The sequence below is a fragment of the Vipera ursinii genome (genome assembly GCF_947247035.1).
Source record: "Vipera ursinii genome assembly, chromosome: 7".
NCBI lineage: Eukaryota > Metazoa > Chordata > Lepidosauria > Squamata > Viperidae > Vipera > Vipera ursinii.
This window is the reverse complement of record NC_139521.1, coordinates 52,351,431-52,359,018: the sequence shown is the minus strand read 5'-3', so window position 1 is coordinate 52,359,018 and position 7,588 is coordinate 52,351,431.

Genomic DNA, 7,588 nt, shown 5'->3' with positions numbered 1-7,588 from the left:
GGCAATTGCAAAAGTTGGCAATTAATGAGAAGTCATTTAGGTTTAAAGTTCTAGAATCATTTCAATCATAAAAGTTAGTAAAGAGGAAAGGCTTAAGCAGATTCTGAAGAGGCATAAAGTTATTATCTCAGGTTTTGTGAATCTATTTGATTCTAAAGCGTAAACCAAAGCATTCAAAAGAACAAAGCTATTAAGTTTGTTTTGATTCTGTGCCCCATTTTTATTACTCTTATGTTATGCTATCCTATTTTCATAACTTTGTGACTTTTAAAGACTAAAGGTATATGTACTTGTGTGTATACACACACATGTACACTCACATACATGCAGACACAGACACATAAAGACACACATATAGACACAAACCTAAATACACACAGAGATATTTAATAATGGCCTTCTTGTGCACAACTTTTCTCACACCGAGAGGGAATCATTTGAAAAAAATTGCATTTTTAGGATATTTTCTCAAATACAATCAAAAAAGAGATGAGGCTCGAATTAGAAATTTTTATGTTTTTTAATACTATAAACAAGCCTGTGCTTTTCTTAATTATTTTGTCTTCAGGTCTCTTAATTGTTTATTTTTATTATTTATTGAGTCTCCAAAGTTAGAATTCGCCAAATCCCTTCGGATCTCTGAAATAATCTGCACATTCTTATGATATGTAGTTATTTATATGCATATTTTGAATTGTTAACTACATTGCAACATTCTTATACTACCATAAAACTATTCTCCTGGTTTATGGAACTGCAAATTGTGAATTATTCATACAAACATTAGCAAAAATATTTCTCTAATAAAACACTTTTATTGCTTTAACTCTAGTTTAAATTTTGGGTTATGACACAGTAAAATGTATTAATTCATTTTTTAATAACCTAGACATAAATGCAGACATTGATTTGTTGAATCAGCCATACTTAAAACATAAATGGCTCCTTTTTAATGGCTGACAGGCTTTAGGATCTTATGGCACTTAGTTTGAATGCAAAGGCCTCTAACCAGGTTTCACTCAAAGGAACACAGCGTCATCAAATCACTGCCTCATGCATATAAACCTTCTTCAAAGGTAAAATACAAAGCAGAGCGAGATATTGCTTGTAAGGTAGGATTGGCGGGGGGAATATCCAAAGTCACATGAGCAAAGCCCCCACGTCTTTATAATATGCACTGTGATGCATCCAAAAGGGGGGCTTCATTCATCTGATCATGGCTGCCATTTTTTTTCTAAACGTAGCTCTCTGTGGATGCCTGTGTTATTTGTTGCATTGTTTCTTTTTCCTTATAGCTAGGTGTTGATTTGCTGTATGTTAAATAGCTTTGCATTATTTTTAGCATTTCTGCATGGCTACTTTCGAACCTTTTTACAATTTTAAAAATAGAGTTGATCTCTCTGTCAGTCTGGTTTTTTACTGTGTTTTCTTGCTGGCTGTGGCATCCTGAAGAGTGAATCCAGGAAAGCAGAGGAATCATTCATATTATGGATATCTCCAGTCATTGGCAGTGAGACAGAACAGAGGAACAGAGAGAGATCAGCAATGGGGCAGCAAATTTCATGCCAGTATAATTTTTTGCTAACTCAAGGATAGATGAAGAGCATTTTAATTCAGTAATGGGGAAACATCCAAAGCGTGGTTGTACACTGCTATTTCCAATTTTCCAGTTTACTGAGGCTATAATTTTATAAGCTTACCTGGAAGTCTGCCAAACCTAAGTACTGATTCAGAACCTATGTGAGATGAGCTCCCCTCAACCACACACATTTATTTTCATGATTTCATAAATGGGTGAGAATTGCAACTGCAAGCAATGTTAGCATATCCAGGTCTAGTGGTATTCTTTCTATGGTCTGAAAAATGCTGGTTCAAGGCAGTGAATGACGCTTCAGGAATATGAGAGTCAGTTCATTATGTTACCATAGGAATATTTTGCTCAGTCCACCTCTCAACTCCTAGAATCTACTATATCTTTGTTGGTTGTGTTTTGCATAGGATAACACCTCCAATGCAGAACACCTCCATGCTACATTAGGAACTTTGAAGGCAACAGAATTTGGCCACCATGATAAGTATTTCCTTTATCAAATGTATTACAGCTGCCCACTCCAGAAAATTATGGGAGGCTTACAAAACCAAACAATTAAAAAGTTTTAAAACACATGAAGCAAACATGGCAGCTCAATTTAAAACCACCATACCTATTAAAACACTATAGGAAACACTTTCGAAGCTACACAAACATGCCTTCCCAGGCCTAGGAAGAAAGCCTTCTGGAACCCTGGGAAAGTGAGCGCCATATGCATTTCTTGGGGAATGCTGTTCCAGCAGGCAAGGGTGGCAACAGAGAGGGCATGCTTCCTTGGTCCTATAACCAAGTAACCACTTTTAATTGAGTGCATCCATTCTGCCACAATGCACAGAGAAGGCAGAAACAATCGGAGGTAGGCAATCTCTCCAATAACCAAATCCTATGGCATGAAGGGTTTTGTAGGTAATAGCCAACTTTAAATTTGTGGCCAAGTGCGGCTTGTAAAACTGTAGTGCCACATGGCCATAACGAGAAAAGCCCGTTATAATTTTTAGGCACAGATCTGAGAAGCTGAGTCAAGACATTCAGTTTCTATCTGGCAAGCAAGCTTGATTAGGTGAAAGTTCTTTGCATTAAGCTGTTAGCCAGAAAGTGTATCACTGCTTGGCTGGTGGTGTTCTGTGAACTCATAAACATGGGAAAGTTTCCAAGTCACTTTGCGTAATACCTGAATTCATGTACGCATCAAATCATTCTTTTGTTGTTTTTTTGGAAATCTCATATATATTATGCATGGTTTTCAAACTGTCATAGTATCGTGTAGTAATTCTTAGATTAGGCTTTTATCCTGTAACAAATTATCCTTTCCTTACTCAGAGAATATAAAAAAGAAGAAAAAAAAGATTGAATAGAAAGACAGGGTTCTGAGAGTAGACTCGAGACTTCACAAACTCTTTAATTTCAGATTATTATAAATAAATCATGCAAACCATTTGAACATGTGATTTAGCTTAGTTCAATGTGCAAGTGAAAACAGCAACTACAAATTAATCATAAAAATGGGGCATCTATTATTCATTGAGTTTGCAGTGCTGTCATTGTATTAAAATATTTTTTACTGGAGAAAGAACCTTGTAACAAGTGAAATCTTAAAGTCAAGTCTGTCTTTGCTCCTCAGACATTTTATTTTGGATTTGATTTGATTAGAGCTTGAGGTCCAAAATGAAAATAAAACAAACTGAGGCAGCAAACCATCTTCACTTTCATTTCCAATAATTGTCAGACCTGCCACAAAGTTAAACCTTTAAGTAGAAAACAATCATTGGCTCCATTTGCTGAGAAAGGAATATTTTTATTAGAGATAAACTGTATTGCAGTAATGCATAGCCAGAACTGAGATTTGCATGACAACATCCTTACATTATATTTTCCCCTCCTTTCCTCTCCTTAAACGTCTTTCATCTCCCACTCCAGGGTAACCTTGGTAGAGCAGTGGGCTAATGCCTCCTTAAGTAACATTAGCAGTGGGCTAATGCCTCCTTAAGTAACATCAGCTGCCTGCAATTAGTGCAGGTTCGCATCCCACCAGGCTCAAGGTTGACTCAGCCTTCCATCCTTCCGAGGTAGGTAAAATGAGGACCCAGATTGTTGGGGGCAATTAAGCTGACTTTGTAATAATGCCGCTTGGGAGGGGTGTGAAAGCCCTAATAAGCAGGCATATACATAGAATGAAGGCTACTGCTAAGCTTGTAAGCCGCCCTGAGTCTTCGGAGAAGGGCGGGATATAAATGGAATTAAAATTAAAAAATTAACCAATTAAAATCTTGCAAGCTGTTTTTAACAGTTCAAGCAGGCTCTAATATGCCACTCCCTCCTCCTTCCAACTGGGAGACCTTGAAGCAGCTTCTCGAGATGGCACAGAATCTACTTTTGGTTTCCCAACCATCGTCCACTTCATTCCCCTTCTCCATAGTTCATGGCAGACTTTCACTCCATATCAATGAAGCACAAGCAAGCCTGAGGTGGCAACTGAATAATCTCTACTGTTTGTTTAAAATAAGTCAGTTTTCTCAGGAAACCTGGATATATTGCTCAGAGGAGCTTCTATAAAAAATATCTATCTGTCTCTTGCTGACTTTGTGGTACACATGTTTTAGGGCAAGTGAACTGCTGAAATAATGGAAAGGCAGGGAACAGGTAAATCTCCTTTCAAATAAATCCAAAATCAAATTCACAATTACATCTTTAAAGTTCATCACTATTGCTTTTTCATGTTACTGCTATTGTTTGCTTGGCAATATGTTGTAGTTAATGCTTGATTTTAAATTGATATAATTAAGACAATAGCAGCTGACTCCCCTCACCCCGTGCAACTAAGAATAAAACCAGTCAATCACCGAACTCCTATAAAAAGATACTGTACTGTTTGGGATGCAATATTGGATTATTTAAAGATGTTATCTGTGATAACAGCAGGATAGCTGGAACTGTTACAGTATGCTGTGAAAATTTTACTCTATGGTATAAATAAACTTGATTCCAATTTGTGTAGATTGCAAAGAAAATTAAGAACAGAGAGATTGATGCCCTGGAAAGATCAATGATCCATCGAGTCTCATATCCTGCTTCTGACAGTGGCCTGATGATCAGGAAAAGAAATATACACTGCCAGTTGTGGGACATTGTACCAGAGGGAAAACCCTTTTCCTATACCCAGCTGGTGATCAGTATCTGTTTAAAAGCATGAGAATTGATGGCCATTGTAAATTTCACCCTAGCTATTGCAACTAAATTGGATAGCTTCTTATTGTCCCCAAACTGCTCTTTGCCTGTATTTCTCAAAACTACAGTTCCGTTGGCCATAACTAAACACTGTTGTGTTTTTTTAAAAAATAGATGCTGGCTGAACATGCTTTTCTATTTTCTGACAAATTTACTGCTAGATTAATTGTCATTGAAGGGTTTTCCTAAAAAATCAGTTAATGAAAAGATTGACAGAATAATCATCCCAGTATCATCTGCCCTGGGGCAGCTAACATTGTGTACAATAAAAGTGCAACAAATTATTGTTTATTTATTGTATCATTCATTTTACTGCCAGAGTGGTAGTTGTAACTCCTCCTCTTCCTCCTTCTCAGGTCTCAAAATAATTCAGCTAGTCTTGGGTAAAATGCTTCTTCATTAGGTATGGTGTGCTCCATTTCCTACCTGCCTCAGGCAAGAAAACCAGAAGTTATACACTTTCTTTCCTCATTTCTCGGTTACTCAATAAATTTCCTTGTTGCGGCAAAGCTTTGTTGAAGTTCTATCCATTCTTCAACTTTACTGCAAAAGCTATTATGGCTTAGAGAGAATTTGAAGAAAGGTGTCCAATATAAGAATGACAGAAATTCATGGCAGTACTATGCTTATTGTCTCCTCTTTCCAAAATTTGTAAACTTTTATCTAAATGGGGCCATGTCAAGATGCCACCCAGTGTTGAGGAGTGCATACGCACATCAGGTTGCATGACTAACTGAAAAAGCCACAGAGAATATCTCTTTAAACAGGAAAATGATTGAGCATTTCATGCCATTGCCAATTGGGCACATGGCACGGAAGGTGTAGCATATGGAACAGATGATCCCCACATAGCTATTGGTCTGCATGCTCTTTAGCCCCAGGATTGTCTCTAATGTTTTATCCGTAATGGCAAAGTGGTTAGAATGCAGCATTGCAGGCTAATTCTACCGACTGCAGCAGTTCAATCCTCACTGGCTCAAGGCCAAGTCAGCCTTCCATCCTTCCAAAGTCAGTAAAATGAGGACCCAGATTGTTGAGGGCAATATGCTGACTCTGTAAATTGCTTAGAGAGGGCTGTAAAGCACTGTGTAGTGGTATATAAATCTAAGTGCTATTGCTATTGCTATCCCTACAGTCTGTGATTTTTATCTTGAGATTTGTAATTATCTGGAATTTCCCCACTTTTTTCCTGAGTTGTCCTAACTCTGCAGAACTTTTTGTTAGAGTTAGAGCTGTCCTATCTATGAAGATCTTCATGGATTTGGAAATACTCTTATCCACTTCCTTTAACAACTTCATCACTGATACGGGAGGCACATCAGCCTGGAGGCCTGTTCCAATAGCAGACGTCATCTCTTCTTCCATATTCTTTTGGGACACTGGAGTCTACAGTGGATAGAAAGAAGGATTGGAAACATCAGTGTCATGCACTATTTCTTTCTTTCCTTGTATTCCATATTCCATACCTGTTTTCAAATTTGAAAAATGTAGTCCTAAAGTCACCTGGTGGCTTTATGTCACTCCATTGATATACAAAGCAAGAGATCCCAGGAAAGTTTAGTGTTTCATTTATTTCATAGGCAAGGTTAATAAAATTGGGATATAGCAGCATGAAAAACAATTGCCACCATAATTCAATCAATTCAGCAAAAAAGAGATAATTATGCTCATGACTCCATCAGAAAAGCACTTTAGTACAAATGGGATTTATGGGCTTACTATAAAGAATATGCATGCTTGGCTCACATTGACAAAATAGTACTGAGATGACTTTCCAGATTTCTGGATAAATATTTTATGTCTAGGTGAATAGAACATTCACATGGGTATTACATGAGTATTATTAGGTTGGAAACCAACTGTGCATTGCATGGTAAAATCTTATAACAATGGTCATGCATGCAAGTGGTGGGATCATAGTTAGGAAAACTACTGCTCATAGACTAGAAGGCTAGCTATAATTGAAGGAATCTTGAATTTTCCTTTTCTGTCAGAGAATTCTAAGGGGAATTGAATGTTTTTGATTCAGCTTCTAGCAACCACATATATACATTTTCTCCATGACAATCTATCCTTTATCAATTCTTTCAGGACTCAATGGTGCATGTATTACCATTGTGATTAAGTCCATCTACATTGCTTCTAGTTCTCTTCTTCTCTTTACTTTTACCTTACTTTTACCTTTCCCAGCATTGATGTCTTCTTCAGAAAGCTACTTCTTCACATAATGCATCCCAAGTAGAATAAATTGCATCTGGTTGTATGTTCCTTGAGTGAGACCGTTGGGTTGATTTGTTCAGTTATCCATCAGTTTGTTTTCTTGGATGTTCTTGGTATTCTCAGGATTCTTCTCTAATACCAAAGTTCAAAGGTGTCAATATTCTTTATATCCTGCTTTTTCAAAGTTTCACTTTCACAGAAGAGAATACCATGGCTTACACAATTCTGGTCTTTGTAGATATAGACATTATATGGCATTTGGATATTTTTTTCAAGGCCTTCATAGCTATTCTAACCATTGTTAGTCTGCTGTGTATTTCTTGATTCCTTGTTCCTTTAGTGTTGATGATTGATCCTAAAAAGCAAAAACTGTCCACCATTTTGATATATTTATTTCCAATTCTAAGGCTGGTAACCATTCGTTTGATCTTCTTTATATTTAATTTTAGTCCCATTTTTTTCTCACTATGCTCTTTGACTTTTACTACTAGAGTTTGGAGATCCTGTGCATTTGGGGCTATCAGAGTAGTGTCGTAGTAGAAGTTAATGATG